Raw genomic sequence first — 20,967 nt, forward strand, 5'->3', positions numbered from 1 at the left:
TGGATGAAAACTTGAGTGTGTCAGAGAACTCCAGAAACGTGATCCTGGGCCCTCTGGCCCCAGCAATCTCTGACATCCATATTCCATTACATAATTATCTTTCTACTTCTATGCAAAATAATAGCAAGAAATGTTTAAATGTATGGACTGTAAAGGGAGGCTCCATTTGGGCAAATTTATGTAATTACAAAAAATTAGCTGAAAAAGCAAAGTATAATTCTGAGTTAACTCTGGTGAAATTGGTGCTCACCATCCAGCACTGGCCCCAAGGGACAGACCAGACAATCTCACAGGCCTTTTCCATCACTAATGTCTAGAATTAGGAAGAGCTGCATAACTGCCTTTTTTCAGTGGGTGGCAGAGTAATAGTCCAAATCTAGCCAGTAACATCTGCCCCATGTTTCAGGAGTTCTGCACAATGTCAAGTTCTTAGTGGCTGCTTTTTTGTTTTATAAACCACAATGGCACTCAGGATTCTCTAAATGGGAGCTGGAAAGCATGCTGTAGCTCTGACAGAAAAGGAAATGTGAAGGATGAGGTGATTGTCTGGTTTATTTTTATGAATATCATAATAATCGAGCAGATAAACTGAGATGTATATCTTGCCTGACTGCAAGCAGTTAAATCAAAGGCAGCTTTTAGGAAGAAACAAATAGGAAATGAAACAATGACAGAGATAAGGTACCAAGAGAAAATACCAAGTTTACTCAAGGCAAGGGCGGGCAAACTTTTTGGCCTGAGGGCCACATCGGGTTTCTGAAATTGTATGGAGGACCAGTTAGGAGAGGCTGTGCCTCCCCAAAGAGCCAGGCATGGCCCAGCCCCCACCCCCATCTGACACCCTTCCCCCCACTTCTTGCCCCCTGATGGCCCCCCCCGGGACTCCGGCCCCATCCAACCCCCCATTCCTTATCCCCTGATGCGACGTCCCTCTCCCACCCCAGACCCCTGCCCCATCCATCCCTCCCTGTCCCCTGACCCCTGCCCCTAACTGCCCCCCATCACCCTATCCAACCCCTCCTCTCATTCCTGACTCCCTCACCCGGACTCCTGCCCCAATTCAACCCCCTCTTCTCCCTGACCACCCTGGAACTCCTGCGCCGACTCCCCCCCACTGCCCCATCCATCCCCCCCTCTCCTTCCTGACTGCCCCCCAGACCTCTGCCCCATTTCAACCCTCCTGTTTCCTGACTCCTGACCACCCACCCGAACTCCCCTGCTCCCTATCCACAAACCTCCTGCTCCCTGCCCCCTTACGGCGCTGCCTGGAGCACCAGTGGCTGGGGGTGCTACAGCCATGGCTCCTGGCCACTACGCAGCATGGAGACCGGGTCAGGTTGTGGCTCTGCACCTGCACTGCTCGGCAAGAGCTCGCAGCCCCACTGCCCAGAGCATTGCGCCGGCGGCTACGTGAGCTGAGCCTGTAGGGGAGGGGAACAGCAGGGGAGAAGCTGGGGCCAGCCTCCTGGGCCAGGAGCTCAGGGGCCGGGCAGGAGGGTCCCGAGGGCTGGGTGTGGCCCACGGCCTGTAATTTGCCCATCTCTGCCTTAAGGGAACAATAGGGTATTTATTAACTAGGAAACATCCATCTGCTGGGTTCCAGCCAGGCTAGCAGGTTTACTTATCCCAGGCTTGAACCTAAGATCAAAAGGGCACTAAACCGTTACAGACTTCATTCTAGAGAGGAAGTGGGAGAAGGGAGTGAGTGCGCAGCAAGGACGAGAGGTGAGTCTTTGTCAGACAGATATTGATGGGATACTGAAAGGGCTGTCTGTCTCTCCTAGTGCAGGAGTAGGGATGTCTGGGCTGAGTGAAACTTACCTAAACTTTATTCTTTTCTTGCAAGTTTTGGGTAAGGTGTACAGGCCTTTTGTTGTTTTATCCCTTTTCTCTGCTTGCTGTGTACCTGTGGTTGAATAAATAATATTTGGTTTTGAAGAAGCTGTTTTTAAGTATCTTTAAATTAGCCACTGGTCACAGGCTACCAAAGGAAAAGGGCTTACAGGTGTCAAACATAGCTGGACCTATCATAGCCTCACGTAAGCAGGGGTGCTGCAGCCCAGAGACTGAGTCTATGGCCTGGTCTACGCGTGGGGGGGGGGGGGCAGGAGAAGGGGGGAAGGGAGGAGGAGAGATCAATCTAAGTTATGCAACTTCAGCTACATGAATAACTTAGTTGAAGTCAATGTACTTAGATTTACTCACCGTGGTGTCTTCACTGCAGTGAGTAAACTGCTGATGCTCCCCTGTCGACTCCGCCTGCACCTCTCGCTCTGGTGGATTACCGGAGTCAACGGGAGAGTGCTCGGCAGTCGATTTATCGCATCTAGACTAGATGCGATAAATTGACCCCCGCTGGATTGACTGCTGCCCGTCAATCCAGCGGATAATGTGGACAAGCCCTAAGAGCGGTAGAACTGCATGGTTCCACCCAGAGATGGGTGAAGATATCACCAGAGGGGTGTAATTCCAGAGGACATAAAGGAATCTAACAAGCTCCCTGTTCTGTAACTGTGACAAGGACTTATAACCTGAATGTAGCACCTTCTCTCTGAGATGTTCTTTTACTCCATAACTGGGAGGCACTAATGAAGCTTAAGTATCAGAGGGATAGCTGTGTTAGTCTGGATCTGTAAAAGCAGCAAAGAAACCTATGGCACCTTACAGACTAACAGACGTTTTGGAGCATGAGCTTTCATGGGAGAATACCCACTTCATGCATCTGACGAAGTGGGTATTCACCCACGAAAGCTCATGCTCCAAAACGTCTGTTAGTCTATAAGGTGCCACAGGATTCTTTGCTGCTTTTACTAATGAAGCTTGACTCTGATGAAGTTGAGGAAGCGTGTGGGAGGAAGACAATGATCAGACAGAAGCGGTACTACGGATCGAAGATGCAAACAATGAAACATTTCTCTCTCATATTACTCAGCTGGAAGCGGATTTGGTGCCAACCAAGTTTCAGGACAACCTTACTTCTGCTAATTCCCAGCAGACACATACACATGACTTTTCTTCCTACTTATTTTAAGCAAGAAGTCCTGACAGGCAGTGAATTCCCACGTGATTATTGCAGCCTTAAGCAACCTGAAGTACCTAGAAGTTCCAGTGTGCCCCACATGGGCTGGAACTACCAGGTATGTTTAATCTGTCTCATTTTATTGCTTGCAGAAAAATGTATCCCACATCAAATTAAGTGACACCAGCTCCATTAGAATGTTAAGTTCATGTCACTGCAACATTATACTCAAATGTGACACAATGATTACTTGCAAAAGCCGGTATATAAATTCAATTAAAAGGAGCACAAGAAATTATTATAAAGCAGCATTCCATGTAAGCAAAGTTATTTGCATAGCATGGGCTAAAGTTTCAAATATGTTGTCTAAGTTGTGCCAGCAAAAACAAGTGTGCCCATTGTTTTATGCAATAAGACGCCTTTGCGCACACAGCGTGGGTAACTATGCACCCAATCTCTGTTCGCATCTGTGGTTCTCTAGTCTAGGTGCACATTTTGTTCAGGTGTAAATTAGGTATCTAAACTTGAAAATACTGTGGATGTATATGATATATGGAGACCAGTATGTATATATGGGTGTGTGACTGTACAGTTTGATAATCCATTTAAGTAGTTCGCTGTTTGATTAAACGCCTCAGAGCTCCTCTTTTACAGAGCACATAGAAAGATAATTGTCCAGAGCAACTGTATTCTTCTCAACCTGGGCAGCTGCTTCTGAGTTGTGGACTTTGAGAGTCCCAGTTAGAGAGAAAAATGAGGGTAGTATGGATAGTTTATACTCACAAAAAATATTATAAAATAATCTACAAGGTCTGCTTTAAACCAATAGGCCAGAAATGTAGAACCGGTTCTGGAACTCCATCCTCATCCAGCTGCTGTGCCTTGCTATTTCAGTTAATTGGTATAGGAAATTACTATACCTGCCCAAACAAGCTTAGAATAGCTGCCTTCCTAAGCCACAATGGGTGGAATTTCAGCCTTAATGTAATGCAAAGGCTCCTCGTTAGAGTATAAGCCAAGAACTTTTAAAATTCATTTGTTATTTTATTAGCAGCTGCAGGAGGAAGATATATATCTAGCACATGCATCTGCATATTTCCCAGATAGTTTTTTCAAAAACAGCCAGGATGCCACCAGAATATTCTCTGCTCTCTCAGAGCTGCATCCATCATTCACAGTACCTAGCAGGTCTTTATCAAACCAGCCCAGAAGAACTGGGCTTTCAAAGGAATGCAAAAAGCCAGAACGAAAAATTGGCAACAGATATGAAAGCAACAGAGAGCAGCTTTAAAAACATCATCTTGTTGCCTGATTGGAACCTAAATTAAGGAAATTAGTTAGGGAAGTGGATTGGACTGAAGAACTTGTGGATCTAAATGCGGAGGAGGCCTGGAATTACTTTAAGTCGCAGCTGCAGAAACTATCCGAAGCCTGCATCCCAAGAAAGGGGAAAAAAACCATAGGCAGGAGTTGTAGATCAAGCTGGATGAGCAAGCATCTCAGAGAGATGATTAAGAAAAAGCAGAAAGCCTACAAGGAGTGGAAGAAGGGTGGGATTAGCAAGGAAAGCCATCTTAGTGAGGTCAGAACATGTAGGGATAAAGTGAGAAAGGCTAAAAACCGTGTAGAGTTGGACCTTGCAAAGGGAATTAAAACCAATAGTAAAAGGTTCTATAACCATATAAATAAGAAGAAAACAAAGAAAGAAGAAGTGGGACCGCTAAACACTGAGGATGGAATGGAGCTTAAGGATAACCTAGGCATGGCCCAATATCTAAATAAATACTTTGCCTCAGTCTTTAATGAGGAGCTTAGGGATAATGGAAGGATGACAAATGGGAATGAGCATATGGAGGTGGATATTACCACATCTGAGGTAGAAGCCAAACTTGAACATCTTAATGGGACAAAATCGAAGGGCCTAGATAATCTTCATCCAAGAATATTAAAGGAAATGGCGCATGAATCGGTAAAACTCAGGGGTTGTACCGTACGACTGGAGAATTGCTAACATAGTTTCTATCTTTAAGAAAGGGAAAAAAAGTGATCCGAATAACTATAGGCCTGTTAGTTTGACATCTGTAGTATGTAAGGTCTTGGAAAAAATTTTGAAGGAGAAAGTAGTTAAGGACATTGAGGTTAATGGTAATTGGGACAAGTTACAACATTAGATCGTGCCAAACCAACCTGATCTCCTTCTTTTAGAAAGTGACAGATTATTTAGACAAAGGAAATGCAGTAGATCTAATTTACCTCGATTTCAGTAAGGCATTTGACACGGTTCCACATGGGGAATTATTAGTTAAATTGGAAAAGATGGGGATCAATATGAAAATTGAAAGGTGGATAAGGAACTGGTTAAAGGGGAGACTCCAACGGGTAATACTGAAGGGTGAACTGTCAGGTTGGAAGGAGGTTACTACTGGAGTTCCTCAAGGATCAGTTTTGGGACCAATCTTATTTAACCTTTTTATTACTTACCTTGGCACAAAAAGCAGGAATGTGCTAATAAAGTTTGCGGATGACACAAAGCTGAGGGGTATGCTAACACAGAGAAGGACCAGGATATTATACAGGAAGATCTGGATGACCTTGTAAACTGGAGTAATAGTAATAGGATGAAATTTAATAGTGAAAAGTGCAAGGTCATGCACTTAGGGATTAATAATAAGAATTTTAGATATACATTGGGGACACATCAGTTGGAAGCAACAGAGGAGAAGAAGGACCTTGGAGTATTGGTTGATCACAGGATGACTATGAGCCGCCAATGTGATATGGCCATTAAAAAAGCTAATGCAGTTTTAGGATGCATCAGGCGAGGTATTTCCAGCAAAGATAAGGATGTGTTAGTACCGTTATATAAGGCACCGGTGAGACCTCATCTGGAATACTGTGTGCAGTTCTGGTCTCCCATGTTTAAGAAGGATGAATTCAAACTGGAACAGGTTCAGAGACGGGCTACTAGGATGATCCGAGGAATGGAAAACCTGTCATATGAAAGGAGACTCAAAGAGCTTGGCTTGTTTAGTCTAGGCAAAAGAAGGCTGAGGGGGGATATGCTTGCTCTTTATAAATATATCAGAGAGATTAATATTAGGGAGGGAGAGGAATTATTTAAACTTAGTACCAATGTAGACACAAGAACAAATGGGTATAAACTGGACACTGGGAAGTTTAGACTTGAAATTAGATGAAGGTTTCTAACCATTAGAGGAGTGAAGTTCTGGAACAGCCTTCCAAGGGGAGTAGTGGGGGCAAATGACATATCTGGCTTTAAGACTAAGCTTGATAAGTTTATGGAAGGGATGGTATGATGGGATAGCTTAATTTTGGCAATTGATCTTTGATTATCAGCAGATAAGTATGCCCGGTGGTCTGTGATAGGATGTTGGATGGGATGGGATCTGAGTTACTGCAGAGAATTCTTTCCTGAGTGCTGGCTAGTGAGTCTTGCCCACATGCTCAGGGTTTAGCTGATCCCCATATTTGGGGTCGGGAAGGAATTTTCCTCCGGGGCAGACTGGCAGAGGCCCTGGAGGTTTTTCGCCTTCCTCTGCAGCGTGGGGCATGGGTCACTTGCTGGTGGATTCTCTGCAGCTTGAGGTCTTCAAACCACAATTTGAAGACTTCAATAACTCGGATATAGGTTAGGGGTTTGTTATAGAAGTGGATGGGTAGGGTTCTGTGGCCTGCTTTATGCAGGAGGTCAGACTAGATGATCATATTGGTCCCTTCTGACCCTAAAGTCTATGAGTCTAAAACCAGCAGCATTGTGTTCTGAGCATCAGTCCCTCATGGGGAAGTAAAGGGCATTCCAGAAGCTCAATGAAGGGATCTGGGTGACCTATAAACAAAGCAGGATGAGAACTGAGGCAAGAGATACATACATAACCATAAGGAGATGAAAATGAACAAATGCCTTGCAGATCTAATCGTAATGCAGAGTGCAGCCACCCTGGTTCTGGGCCTTGCAGACTGGGCACATGAGCATAAACTATTCAGAAGGCCTGCAAATCATACAGGGAGAAATCTAAAACCCCATGTCTGAGTTTCTAGCTCAATATCTTCTAGGGAAGAGTCCAAATCCATGAAAAATCCAGGTCTTCTGAAAAACAGTGTCAGACACTCCCCCAGTGCAGCACTGTTAGTGGGAAACTGCCAGAATGATGGAACGTTACAGACAGAAACAAGCTGGTCCTGGAGGGAGGAGTTTCCCACATTGTATTACCCAGTGTTTTGTCCAGTCAATTCTACTATACTAAGAACTATACAATGTAACAGGCTTCAGAGTAGCAGCCATGTTAGTTTGTATCTGTAAAAAGAACAGGAATACTTGTGGCAACTTAGAGACTAACACATTTATTTGAGCATAAGCTTTCGTGGGCTACAGCCCACTTCATCGGATGCATAGAATGGAACATATATCTCTACGTCAATATAACGCTGTTCTTGGGAGCCAAAAAAATCTTACTGCATTATAGGTGAAATCGTGTTATACTGAACTTGCTTTGATCCACCGGATGCGCAGCCCTGCCTCTCCCACCCCCAAGCACTGCTTTACCATGTTATATCCAAATTCATGTTATATCAGGTGGCATTATATCGAGGTAGTGGTATATAAGAAAAGTGTGTGTGTGTATATATATATACACACATACATGTGTGTATGTGTGTGTGTGTGTATATGTATATATATATAATCAGCCTCTTATAGCTGATATGGCATCTTCTCTGTATGTGTGTATTGTGACAAAGTTCCTCCTCTATCTTGGTGGGTCCTGCGCTTATTGGCAGATTTGCTTACCTCAGTGATCTTTCCCACAGTCTGGATCAACTCCTCCTGTGTCTGATCAGGAGTTGGGAGGTTTGGGGGGAACCCGGGCCTGCCCTCTACTCCGGGTTCCAGCCCAGGGCCCTGCGGATTGCAGCTGTCTATAGTGCCTCTTGTAACAGCTGCATGACAGCTACAACTCCCAGGGCTACTTCCCCATGGCCTCCTCCAAACACCTTCTTTATCCTCACAACAGGACCTTCCTCCTGGTGTCTGATAATGCTTGTACTCCGTAGTCCTCCAGTAGCAGACCCTCTCACTCTCAGCTCCTCACACACACTTCCTCTCCTCTGGCTCCCCCTCACCTGACTGGAGTGAGCTCCTTTTTAAACCCAGGTGCCCTGATTAGCCTGCCTTGATTGGCTGCAGGTGTTCTAATCAGCCTGTCTGCCTTAATTGGTTCTAGCAAGTTCTTGATTACTCTAGTGCAGCCCCTGCTCTGGTCACTCAGGGAACAGAAAACTACTCACACAGTGATCAGTATATTTGCCCTCTACCAGACTCCTGTACCCCACTGGTTTGGATCTGACACACACACAAACACACACACACACTCTTCTTATATGTTTCATTCTATGCATCCCATGAAGTGGGCTGTAGCCCACGAAAGCTTATGCTCAAATACAGTTGTTAGTCTCTAAGGTAGCACAAGTACTCCTGTTCTTTATACAATATAAACATTTGATATTTAACTGTAAACTTAAAGTCACTCTCTAATTCCCTAAAAGTCAAAAATACTGAATATGTACAACCACAGGAGTGATTTTTCTATGGATTTTGGTATTTGCACTGATATTTACATTTGGGATTTTTAAAAAATAAATAAATGTAAAAGTGATGTTGCAAGTGACAGGTCTTGAACCAGGAGGAAATTCCACAGTAAAACACATCTGAATCAAGAAGATTTTCCTGCTATTTAGCACCCATTTCCCCCTCATAAACATAATCTCATTCCCTCCTTGTCAAATCCTGAATAATTTCTCACCCCTTTCACTGTTTACAGACTTCCAATAATTATGAACTTTTATGTTCCCTTAGTTGTCACTTATCCAACTGACACAATTTAGCTCTTTTGATCTTTCCTCATAAATCAATCCCTCCAGCCCCTTAATCACTTTTTTTTTTTTACTCTTCTCTGAACTCCCTCCAGTAATGACGTGATCATAATCCTCAAAAAGGAGAGGCTTTGGCTTTAGTTCTTCCCCACAAACGCACGCAAATTCTCAGGCATTTCACAAGCTTTATGCATGCTGCTGTTACCAGCTGCCAAGCACTAGACCAAGATACCGAAACAAAGATGGAATTGTCTCAAACACTAGCAATGCCAGAAGCAGAATGGCAAACAAAGGCAACACAATGCAAACTAAAACAATAAAGAGATCAACCTTCATCTTGTCAACAGAATACAGTGCATGAGATGTAAAGGCTAGATTCAGAACACAGAAGCTGGAGTGACTGCCCCCCTGTCCTGAACAACTGCAATTACTGTAAAATCAGCATCATTGTATTCACTCTGAAGTTCAAAATGGATCTTGTAAACTATTCCATGTCCATTTCTAACTTCTTGCGCAGTGTTGTTGTGAGCTGTTTAATAGCTACCATGTTCCATCCTATGGTGGCTGCATTTCAGTGGTGAATGGTATGACCCCTACATATACTGCTAAAGTGCTTGGCAATCCTCCAAAAGTTGAGCTGAAGATGCTATTAGTATTATCATGCATTTTTTGCATAAGAGTAGCACTTAAAGGCCCCAATCAGGATCAGGGTCACATTGTGCTAGGTATGGCACATAAACACAGGAAGACAGACCCTGCTCTAAAGAAAAGAGTGTTACCTTCTCCGTAAATGGTGTTTTATGACATGTGCTGCTCATGTCCATTCCATATTAGGTGTGTGTGCTCGCCACATGCACTTTTGCTAGCAGTTTTTCCCTCAGCAGAATCTATAGGGGAGTGGCTCTGGCGCCCTCTGGAGTGCCTCCGGCTCCCCCCACCCTCAGTTCCTTCTTGCCTGAATCTCCAACAGTGGGGAATGAGGGCGGGTTGTGGAATGGACATGAGCAACACATCTTGAAGAAGACCAGTTACAGAAAAGGAAGAAGAAAAGACAGTTACCTTTTCTATAACTGGTCTTCTTCAAGATGTGTTGCTCATGTCCATTCCATATTAGGTGACTCCAAAGCAGCACCCCTGGAGGTGGGTTGGAGTTCATGGACTTGTAGATTGCAACACAGCGCTGCTGAACCCAGCGTCATCCCTGGCCTACTAAGTGATGGCATAATAAGCTGTGAACACATGGACAGAGGACCGTGTCGCCGCTCTACAGAAATCCTGGATAGGAATGTGCACCAGGAAGGCTGCCGAAGACACCTACACTCTAGTCAAGTGGGCTCTGACAATCGGTGGCAGCAGAACCCCTGCCAGATCATAACAGGTCCTTATGCACGAGATGATCCAATTGGAAATCCTCTGTGAAGACTCCGGAAGGCCCTTCATCCTGTCCACTGTAGCAATAAAGAGTTGAGTTGATTTACAGAAGGGCTTGGTATGTTCTAAGTAAAGTGTCGAACCAATGCTGGTGAGGCCATGCCAGAGCAATCATGACAACCTGTGCTTTGTTTCTCTTGATCTTTGCCAGGACATTGCTGATGAATGGAATTGGAGGGAACGCGTACATTTGGCTCCCTGACCACGGCAGGAGGAAGGCATAGGAAAGGGAGCCCTTGCTCAGACCTTGCCAAGAACAAAACCCATGGCATTTCCTGTTCTGTCTCATAGCAAACAGGTCCACTTGGGGACTTCCTCACCCTTGGAAGATCATGCAGGCTACCTCTGGATGGAGTGACCACTCTTGGTGAGAGAAGTCCCTGCACAGCGGGTCAGCCAGCATATTCTTAACACCGGGAAGGTGACAAGCTTCCAGCTGGATTTCATGGCTGATGCAGAAGTCCCACAGACGGGGTGCCTCTTGACAAGAGAGCCAATGAGCGTGCTCTCCCTTGCCTGTTGATGTAGAACATCAAGACTGTGTTGTTTGTCAGGAATCGTACCACCTTGCCCAACAGATTCCACATACCAGCCGGACTGCTCAGAGCTCTTTGACGTTTATATGCAACTTTGTCTCCCCTGAATCTGCAGGTCACCGAGATGAACACCTCAGACGAGGTCTGAGGCATCTGGCACCAACTCGATGGACTGAAGGGGGTTGTAGAATGGAACCCCCTCCAGGACTGTCCTGCAGTTGGTCCACCATCTCAGCGAGGTAAGTATTGCCTGGGGAATGGTAACGATCTTTTCCAGGGGGTCTTGGGACTGGGAATAGACCACCCCCAGCCACTGTTGCAGGGGTTGCATCCAGAGCCTGGCATGGTGGACCATGTAAGTGCACACTGCCATGTGACCCAGCAGGGGCAGACAGACCCTGGCTGTAGTCAGAGGCAATGCGGAGGTTTTCGTGATGAGGTTTGTCAATGTCTGGAACCTTTCCAATGGCAGGAATGCCCTGGCACAGGTCGAGTTGAGGACCACTCTGATGAACTCTATCCTCTGCACCGGCACTAATGTCGACTTTTTGTTGTTTACCAGTAGGTCCAGAGTGGCATGTGGCTTGAAGCACCACAAACTCCCTTTGGATGTGAGAACTGAAGCTGCCCTTGACAAGCCAGTCATTGAGGTACAAGTAGATCTGGATTTCCTGGCACCTCAGGTAAACTGCTACCACCGACATGCACTTGGTAAACACTCTTGGTGCTGTCGCCAGGCCGAACGGGAGGACCATAAACTTGTAGTGGTGGGGCCCTACCGTAAACCAGAGGAAGTTTCTGTGTCCTTGAAAGATTGCTATGTGGAAGTATGCATCTTTCAAGTCAAGGGCAGCATACCTGTCTCCCAGATCCAGGGAGGGGATAATATAGAGGCCAGGGAAACCATGTGGAACTTTAACCCCTTTAGGTACTTCTTGAGGTCTCGCAGGTCAAGGATGGGCTGCAGACCACCCTTGGGATTAAAAAGTACCAGGAATAGAACCCCTTGTTCCTGTATTCGAGAGGAACTTCTTCCACCACACCCAGCTGTAGCAACCCCTTTACCTCCTGGTGAGGACACTCTCATGACAGGGGTTCCTGAAGAGGAACAGGGAATGCTGGTGGGAAGAGGGGCTATAAAGGAAATGGAGGATATAACCCTGCTCCACTGTGCCGAGGACCCATCAATCGGAGTTTATAGCGGTCCAAACAGGAAGGAAGAAGGAAAAGCGGCTGGAGAACACTGGGTCGGATGGATCCAGGGAATAGTCTGGTAGGTCACCCTTGGTCGCACCCTCAGATTGACCATTTGGCCCCTTGCTTGGTATGGATCAAGCCAGACTGGGCAGAGGGTGGAGGTGGGTGGCTCGAACAGGACGGTAGCCCTTGGCCCGTTTGTGGGGCTGGTGCTGCCGAGGCTGGCTCCCCTCGCCCTGAGGCTGCTGCAGTTTGTTAACTGCTTATGCCCTGGGGCTGGGACGTAAAGACCCAGGGTTTTCAGGGTGCAACGGGAGTCCCTGAGGCTCTGCAAATAGGGCTTGGCCGTCAAAGGGCAAGTCCTGCATTGACTGTTGAGCCTCAGAGGACAACCCAGAGAGAAGCAGCCAGGAGGCTTGCCACATGGAGATAGCAGAAGCCATGATGTGTCCAGCAGCAGCGTCCAACGCCGCCTGGAGGGCCGCCCTGGCTGCGGACGTGCCCTCATCGAGGATTGCTCGGAACTCTTTCTTGGAAGCCTTCGGGAGCGCCCCTCTGAACTTGGCCATGGCTTGCCACATATTAAAGTCATATTGGCCAAGGAGGGCTTGGTGGTTGGCCACTCTCAGCTGAAAGCTGGAAGATAAATACATTTTACTTCCAAAGAGATCCAGTCTCCTCAAGTCTTTATTTTGGGGGGTGGCCTCGGGTTGTCCTTGCCTCTCTTTGTGGCTAACTGCAAGGAAATTGGGGGCAAGGTGGAAGTATAAGTACTCATGCCCCTTGGTTGGCACAAAGTACTTGCGTTTGGCCCTCTTAGAGATAGGGGCCAGGGAAGAGGGGGTCTGCCGCAAGTCATTAGTGATTTTGGAAACCCCTTCACGAAGGGGTAGTGCCATCCTGGCAGCAGCTGAGGAGCAGAGGATGTCAAACAGGGTCTGAGGGCTCTTCCAGTTCCTTTGCCTGGAACCCCAGGTTGGAAGCGACCCTCTTCAAAACTTCCTGGTGAGCTTTAGCGTCATCTTGAGGAACTGGATATGGGGACCCTGTGATAGCCTCGTCTGGCACTCACATTGCTGCAGAGCACCTGCATTCAGGAAGTTCTGGAATTTTCCTTCCTAGCACATTTGGTAGTGAGTACAGAAAAAGACTTAAAAATTAAAAACTCTCAGGAGTGACTGCAACTCGGAACTTAAAAAGGAAATTAGCCTCATGCTCTCAACCTCTCTGTTCATAGACATGTCGCATGACTACTCTTACTACAGCAATAAGGTAGCTGCACTACAGTGTTGGTCGAGGAAGTACTTTTATTGTAAGTCCTCAAATTCCCTTGGCTTTGCAAAGTTTCCACACAGATCATTTTATGCAGTGAAATTACAATGGGTCTCTTGAATATCAGAAATGACTGTACTCCACTCCAAACAACCATAGCCCATCTGGATCCATTGTCTATATAACCCATTTTCCTCTTGTACAGAGCATGCACAGGTTCTTCCTGGAATTCAGTCTTCCTCACACATCATATGATGGTGTGGAGCTGCCCAATGTGACAACGAGATGGTACTAGACAGCTCAGAGTGCTGCATTTCAGAAATTAAAAGGTGCCCCCTTAAAGGCAGAAGAGAGAGGGGGCCCTCTTTTGGGCACAAAGCACTATGCCCAACAGGTCACTGGCTGAAAGAACACACTGAAAACTGTTCTCTCAGCAGAGAAGACATGGAATCCATCAAAGCAGGAGAGGAAACAGAAAATGCTGACAGACACAAACAGATAGGAATCACAGCAACAGCCTCAGTGCTAGTTTAACGGCCACTAGTGATGCGTCTCCATGGCAGCAAAGACTGCAATGAAACTGCTGCCTAGAAATTATAGATCTGATCATGGGAGGATTCTCAACAACAACTGCTTCAGCTGCAGCAGTCTGGCTCCTTCCATTTTGTATTTGTAAATGATGGTCTCAAAATAAATGGAACTAAACTCCCATTGTTAGAAATCCGGCCCTCGCAAAGCAGGACTGGCCCCTGAAAGCCTCACAAATCATCACTGCAGAGCAAGGCACAATGCAGAACACCAGTGAGCAGGGCTCCTTGTAACTCAAAAGTCACTTTAACAAAAACCTCTGCAGCACACTCAGGATATTCAGGGAGCCAAGGAGTTTAAATGAAAACTTGTGTTTTTTCCCCAGCCTGAGTGCTCAGGCTGTCACAACGGTTCAGGTAGTTCCACTCTAGGAAGCTACATTGGCTCGATTTGCATACATCAGAAAATCCCCTGCTTTCAGATGAAAATACCATTTTACCACTGGAAGAAATATCATCATGTAACTAATTTTGGGCCCACTGAAACATGCAGATCTTGGATGTGTTTATCTGGCCAGGGTCACTTACTGCAGAAAGGGGAGCTAACGTTGTTGTTGCTATGTGACATTTGCTGCACCTACACCTCCTGAAGATTCCACCGAGGGAGGGCTGGGATGCCGCTGTTCTCTCAGGCAAAACATGCATTAGTTACTTATGCTACTGATGCAGATAGCCTTAGGTATATTCTAGCTCCAACAAAGTGATGAGGAGCATCACCACTATGGAGAGGAAGAAATACACTTGGGGCCTCCCTCATAGAGCTGGGTGAAATTTTTTGACCAAAACCCAGTGAAAATGCAGATGTGGCAACACAAACATTTTGTAAATGTGTCAGCTTCACTTTTCCCAGCCAGTTGAGGTCAGGTTGCCAGATCAATCTTTTCCAGACTTGCCAGTCCAACACTCAGTCTGTATCCACTCTGTCCTCCCATACACAGTCTATCCACCTCTTGGTCATCCTCCTGTTCTCTGCCCACAAACTCTAGTATCAAATGCCTCCTTATCAGTATTCTCTTCATCCATCCTTTGCATGTATCCCTGCCACCACAGCCTCCTCTCTTACAACTTTTCTCCAACACCACAAATTTTGGTCTCACTCCTGATGACATCGTTCCAGATGTGGTCCAGCAACATCACCCCTCTGAGTGCCCTCAAACATCTCATTTAAATGGCTTCAAGTCTTCTCAAGTGCTTCTCTTTGGTTGTCCTGATCTCTAATCCTTGATCATGATGATTCATGATCTGATTAGCTTCACTGGATTTTATGGGTCAAAAAGAAAAAACCCTACAAATTCGGGGGGGGGGAGGGGAATCTAAACACTTTGTTTCAACATTTTTTAGATGAAATGTTCAGATTTTTCCATTCAAAATTAGTGTTTGTTTCAAAATTTAAATTTTATTTTTAAAAACTGAAAAATATTAAAAAAATGCTTGAAATCCAAACTTACGTTTCATTTCAGGTGGAACAAAATGCTTTGTTTGATCTGATACAAAAATTTGTTACTTTTCAATTTCTCAAATACACCTCTACCCCGATATAACGCGACCCTATATAACAGGAATTCGGATATAATCCGGTAAAGCAGCACTCTGGGGGCCGGGGCTGCTTTACCGCATTATATCCGGCAGCGGGGCTCGGGCGGAGATTTAAAGGTTCCTGGGCTCCCCGCAGTGGCCGGAGCCTGGGGCTCTTTAAATCACTGCCTGAGCCCTGCCGCCGTTACCCTGGGACACCGGCAACGGGGCTTGGGTAGCACTTTAAAGGGCCTGGGGCTCCGCTACCCCACTGCTACCCCAATTATAACACGGTTTCACCCATAATGCGGTAAGATTTTTTGGCTCCCGAGGACCAAGTTATATCAAGGTGGAGGTGTATTTCTAAAAACTTCATTTTCAGTTCAACCGAAACTGTTTTGTTTTGTTTAATTTTTCAGAATTACTAGTGAAACACAAAAACTTGTTATTCGCCAAGCTCTACTCCCTTCTAACAGGGCCCCAAGCTCCCTGGGCTCTGAATAATATGGAAGTCCCAAATTAATAGGAAATTAGAAATAAGCAGAAGCAGGACCTAGAAGAAATGCTGCCCAACATGCTGTGACTTAACTCTATTCTTCAGTCAGATTTATGAGATCTAGGGCTACCTGTATTGTAAAGAGGCAGGAGTTCGGGATCTGTCAAGAAAGAGGGGTCCTGTAGATGTGACTGATCAAATAATAGATCCATCAAGAAAAGTCTTAGGAAAGAATCCAAACTTTTGACTTCTTATTGGAAAATTTGTGGTTTCCTCAGCACTATCTTCAATGTAAGAGATGACAAGGAGGATCATAAGGTTAAAAACTAGAGACTCTGTCAATTCTGTTTAAACCCAAATATAAATGTTGAATCCTGGTGAGTATGTCCTGCATTTCCTCTATTAAAATCACCAAGCTATTCCCAGCGGACACAACAGATAGACCCAAGCAGCCATGAGCTTTTCATAAAGACATTGACTGCATAGTAACTACTGCCTGCCATTCCAAGAAATGTGCAAGTTCTTACTGACTATCCTGGGGACAGAAAAAGCGATAGACAAAAGCAGCCACAGTGGCTTTCACAGTGGCTTTTGCTGCAACAGAACCAATGACACACCGTAACTGCCAGGTGGCAGAGGACCCAAAAGGGAAGGAAGAGAAGTTTGTATTCTTAAAAGGTTGCTACAAAAAATACAGATGAGAAAAAAAATCAGCATCAGCAGCTGACACTGTCTAGAGCAGCAGAGACAACTTTTTGTTTAGTTCATAATAAAACATGGACATGTCAGTGTTTGGGTGAATTTATTCTTCCAACTGTTAGCTGGTTCCTATCTGTGTATACACCTGTCAATCACTCATTTGTCATGCTGTTGACCATTCTCTGTGGGCTTTGAGGGATAATTGGAAAAACTTTAACTATGCTTGAGAAGACAAGTGTGCTCAAGCTGGATAGAAGCACATGCTTTACCTACATCTTTCAGTCTAAAATTCCCATCAGGAAATAACCTTTAATGCATTTCGCTTCAGCAAACATACTTTGGTAGCACAGCTTTCCAGAGTACACCAACTGCTCAGGTGTGGCTCTGCACATGGACATAACGCAAGGGTTGGTAAATGCAATACAGGAGAGCCAGAACTTATATAAAAGTAATATGGGGCCAGGGACATGGAAAATGAATGTCTCTCGCCCGGTAATGGACATGCTTAGGATCCAGGTCACTTCAGTTGTAGCGTTGGGAACACCTGTAAAACAACCAGGCTCCTGAGAACACTGCTAGTTCTAACGAAGATTGGCAGGTCGTAACTCGCAATCCATATGCTAGATCTTGCAGTGATACATCTCCTTAACCATGATGAGAAGTTTCAGTTATAAGACTGTGGTGATGCCAGCATCTGGGTGTGATAGGCAATAGTCGCCTTTTGAGTGTTCCTATCAGCTGGGTGTCATGATGCAATCTTTTTTTTATCTCTTCTCCTGGTGCCCCCTGTAGGTTGCTGACCTTGCTAGGCAGGTCTTCAGTGGCTCAGCCCTCCGACTAAGTCACACAATCAAAATTGAATGAATCCCTTCTGGGGGTAGCAAAGAGTTCAACAAAACTGTCTGCCCTCACTAGGGTCTTCATCTTGAGTCCAGATGAATGGCACGCCACGAACAAAAAGACCCAGAGGCTGAGCGCCTCCTAACACAATGCTTGAGAATGCATTTGGGTTCCATCTTCTTGTGTGTGTTTCTGGAACAGAGGGACTCACTGCATAATTCCAGGTCATACAAGGCCACCCACCCTCTTCTTTTCTGCCCATAAGAAAACTGGAGAAAACCTAGATGGAATTACAGAGGAGTCCACTAACGGGAGCAGCCTTGGCCTGCTTGCCACAGACAGGCAAGCCTATCAGCTTCCTCCCTTAGTTAAGCACCATTTACAAGATTCTCTTATAAAAACTGTTTAACAGTCACTGGGCTAATGGAGCACAGTGCTGTCCTTCATAACACCATACTAACTGGCTCTCTTCCCTGTGTCAGTTTTATGCAGCTGCCATCGTTATCTTCCAAGGGAGAGCTTCTCCACTTGCTGGAGACTGGACAACAAATGGGTTCAGAGTTGTGTGTGTTCCCTGATTACCAACTGCAGTAATGTTTGTCAGACTCTAAGGCTTTGTGTTTGCATAGAATGAACATCTGTAGAATTCTACAGTGAATCCTAGCTCATTGAGTCATCCATTTTATGACCAGAAGGGACCATTATGGCATTTAGTCTGACCTCCTGCATAACTCAGGCCACGGAATTTCATCAAGTGGTTCCTGCGTCAAACCTGCAAGTTCTAGTTGAGCTACAGCAGATATTTTATAAACATACAATTTTGCTGTAAAGACTCCAAGTGATGGAGAATCTACCCACTTACCTTGATAAGCTGCTTCAATGGTTAATTATCCTCACTGTTAAAAATTTGCACTTTATTTCTAGTCTGAATTTGTCTAACTTTGGCTTCCAGTCATCAGATCTTGTTGCATTTCTGTTTGCTAAATTAAAAAGCTGTCTATCATCAGAAATCTTCTCACTTGTCAGAACATGATCAAGAAACCTTTTAACCTTCTCTGACTAAAGACACTGAGATTCCTTGGTCTCTTAGCATTAGGCAAAGATCAGACAGACCTTGAATCATGCTTGTAGTTTCAGTAGGAATTATGCTCACATAACCTGACCTTCATTTATCTTATTAATTTGTGATTGTCAGTTTTGGGGTGACTCCTGGATATAAGAAGAGTGCTAAATTTTCTCATTGAAGCGGTTTAGATGAGAAAATTCCCACCAAACTGGGAAACTATCAAAAGGAGTTCTGCTCAACTGGGAATCCTGCACAATTACAGACAACTCCCCTACCCTGAAACTGAGAATTAAACCAACCCTCTACCACTTTACCCCTGGCTCAGGCATTTCAGACCAGGTTGTTGCTTGGAGGCTCCCACTCTGGAATTCTGCTCAAAAAACAGACATCTTGGCTCCTTAGATCACACTTGCCCATCTGTTTGGAGGACAGTGCTAGCTTAAATTTGGTCTGATCTTTTTAAAGAAAGAAAGTTGGTTTAAGAAACCGCTACCAGTATCCTACTTTAGCTAATGACTGCTGCAGCAACAGCCCCTGCCTGCTTTCTGTGACAACCACCTTTGCTTCTGTTTGATCATGCGCACGTTAGGAGAGCACCTTAACAAGAATGAAGGCAAAAGACGCACAATGGGTCTGACTGCCACCAGGACAGACTGTATTACAACAGGCCTTGAGAAACCTGTGGAAACTAACTGGACCATCTAAATTCATCTTAACTGATCTTAGGCAGTCCCATATCAGACAAAGTCAGGCACATGACCCATTAGGTATAAACAATATCCTTGTTTATATGGGTGTAGCCCAACCAGATCGCAAAGCCATTCACAGTGTGCATGATCGAAGACAAAATTGGTTCACTCTGTGTTCATTCAAAATGTGAACTCTGGTGACTGTATGAGGCCTGGCATCTCTTAGACTCATTTGGCACATGCCCAGATGCTAAATAGCATGAGGGGCTGGTGCTTTAGCACAGGCAGTTGTGGGCAATGAACATATGCCTTTTAACCAGTGTCATCAAAGCCTCACAGCCAAGCTCTATTACAGCAGACATTTGACTCCTGATCCAATTTCTAGCCCAGGAAATGCTGTGGAAAGACCAGAGTCTCCTAAGCTAAGATGACAAAAGACCCAAATGAACAGATCACAGCATTGATATGAGGTGTTATTTGGAATGAAAACCTAGGAATGACTGTGGCTTTGGATATATTAGCTGTCTCTCTTTCACTGCACTATATATTGTGCCTATGTAAATTGCGAGAGATTTCCTCATACAGCTCCTTACCCACTAAAATACAAGTCCTGCTTCATTCCTGTTGGAACCTATGTAGAACTCTTCTTACATACACACACACTCTCCAAAGCAACAGAACTTCTCAAGCTTCGTGGACAGAGGAATTGTGAAGGGAAAAAGCCTACAGAAGACAGTAATTAAACCACTGGAGCTCCTTCCCACATAATTATCCCAGAGTGCCTATGTAACCAAGGAGGAATGTGTGTCAGACTTCAGCATCTTATGGAATGCATCCCTAAGCCTCTATGCAATTAACTGCCTAAAAATGCTGAGCAGATAGAATTAAATAGCTATAACAAATCAAGTGCATTGACTTACTTCTACCCTCACCTAAGAAGTTGAACTGCTTGGAACTCAGAATTCTGTAGTTCGTCTACAATTTTATTTTAGAACTTCAAGACATATTTGCTTCAATGAAGGGACAAAACAAAGTGTTTGATAATGCCAAAGGGAATGAATACACAGTCTCAAAAAATGTCTCGCTAGAACTTTCTGACCCAGGCCTTAACACCTGTGGTTGAAACCAACTGTAGTATGAAGAGAGCCTAAGTTATCAGCCCTTGTATCAGAAGACCAGTGTGAGGCCTGAACTAAAGTAATGGTCTAGCCTTGCTAATATAAAGCAAAATTAGCAAGAGACAGGTTGTGAGCAGGCTACAGAACCTGGCAAGAATAGGACTGATATTGCAAAAACAGACACATCCCTAAGAGGTACTAAGCACAGGACACGAACACAAACACATGCCAGAAGGGTGATACCAGAACCCTCTGATACCAAGTACGGTACAAACACACCCCAAAGATAATGAGAACACATTGACTCCTCCTAAAGATACGGTCAGGAGGACAGTGTAATGGATAGAGATGTTTTGATCAAACCAACATGTACAAGCTAATGGGTTGTACCAAACGATGTCAGGGGGCAGTAACTAACCATGTCAGAGGGGCAATATGTAACTTGTTTATACTGATGTATAAAATGAAGCCTCAAAGGAAGTGTGTCTGGCTGGCCTAGGGGATAGTGGGAAGTCCTGCCATTAACTGAGCTAGTCTATTGCAACGGCGTACATGTGTTAGTGTACCTGTAACCAATGAGCCATCCAGGGCATTAGGACTATGCTTCCTTGAC

At 45.1% G+C, this 20,967-nt stretch overlaps 1 protein-coding gene across 4 annotated transcripts in view; it reads right to left on the reverse strand.

The window, feature by feature from the left end:
* Nucleotides 1-20,967, reverse strand: part of TTC28 (tetratricopeptide repeat domain 28) — a 511,170-nt gene that overhangs the window by 299,796 nt on the left and 190,407 nt on the right. The window contains exon 1 of one of the 4 annotated variants that reach the window (XM_050924021.1): nt 1,822-1,851. The exons of the other annotated variants lie outside the window; for them this stretch is intronic. The gene's annotated coding sequence lies outside the window, so the exon portion shown is untranslated. Of the gene's footprint in view, nt 1-1,821; nt 1,852-20,967 lie in introns of those variants that run through there. 4 annotated transcript variants of the gene reach the window in all.

The sequence above is a fragment of the Gopherus flavomarginatus genome, chromosome 15, assembly GCF_025201925.1.
Source record: "Gopherus flavomarginatus isolate rGopFla2 chromosome 15, rGopFla2.mat.asm, whole genome shotgun sequence".
Classification (NCBI taxonomy): domain Eukaryota; kingdom Metazoa; phylum Chordata; order Testudines; family Testudinidae; genus Gopherus; species Gopherus flavomarginatus.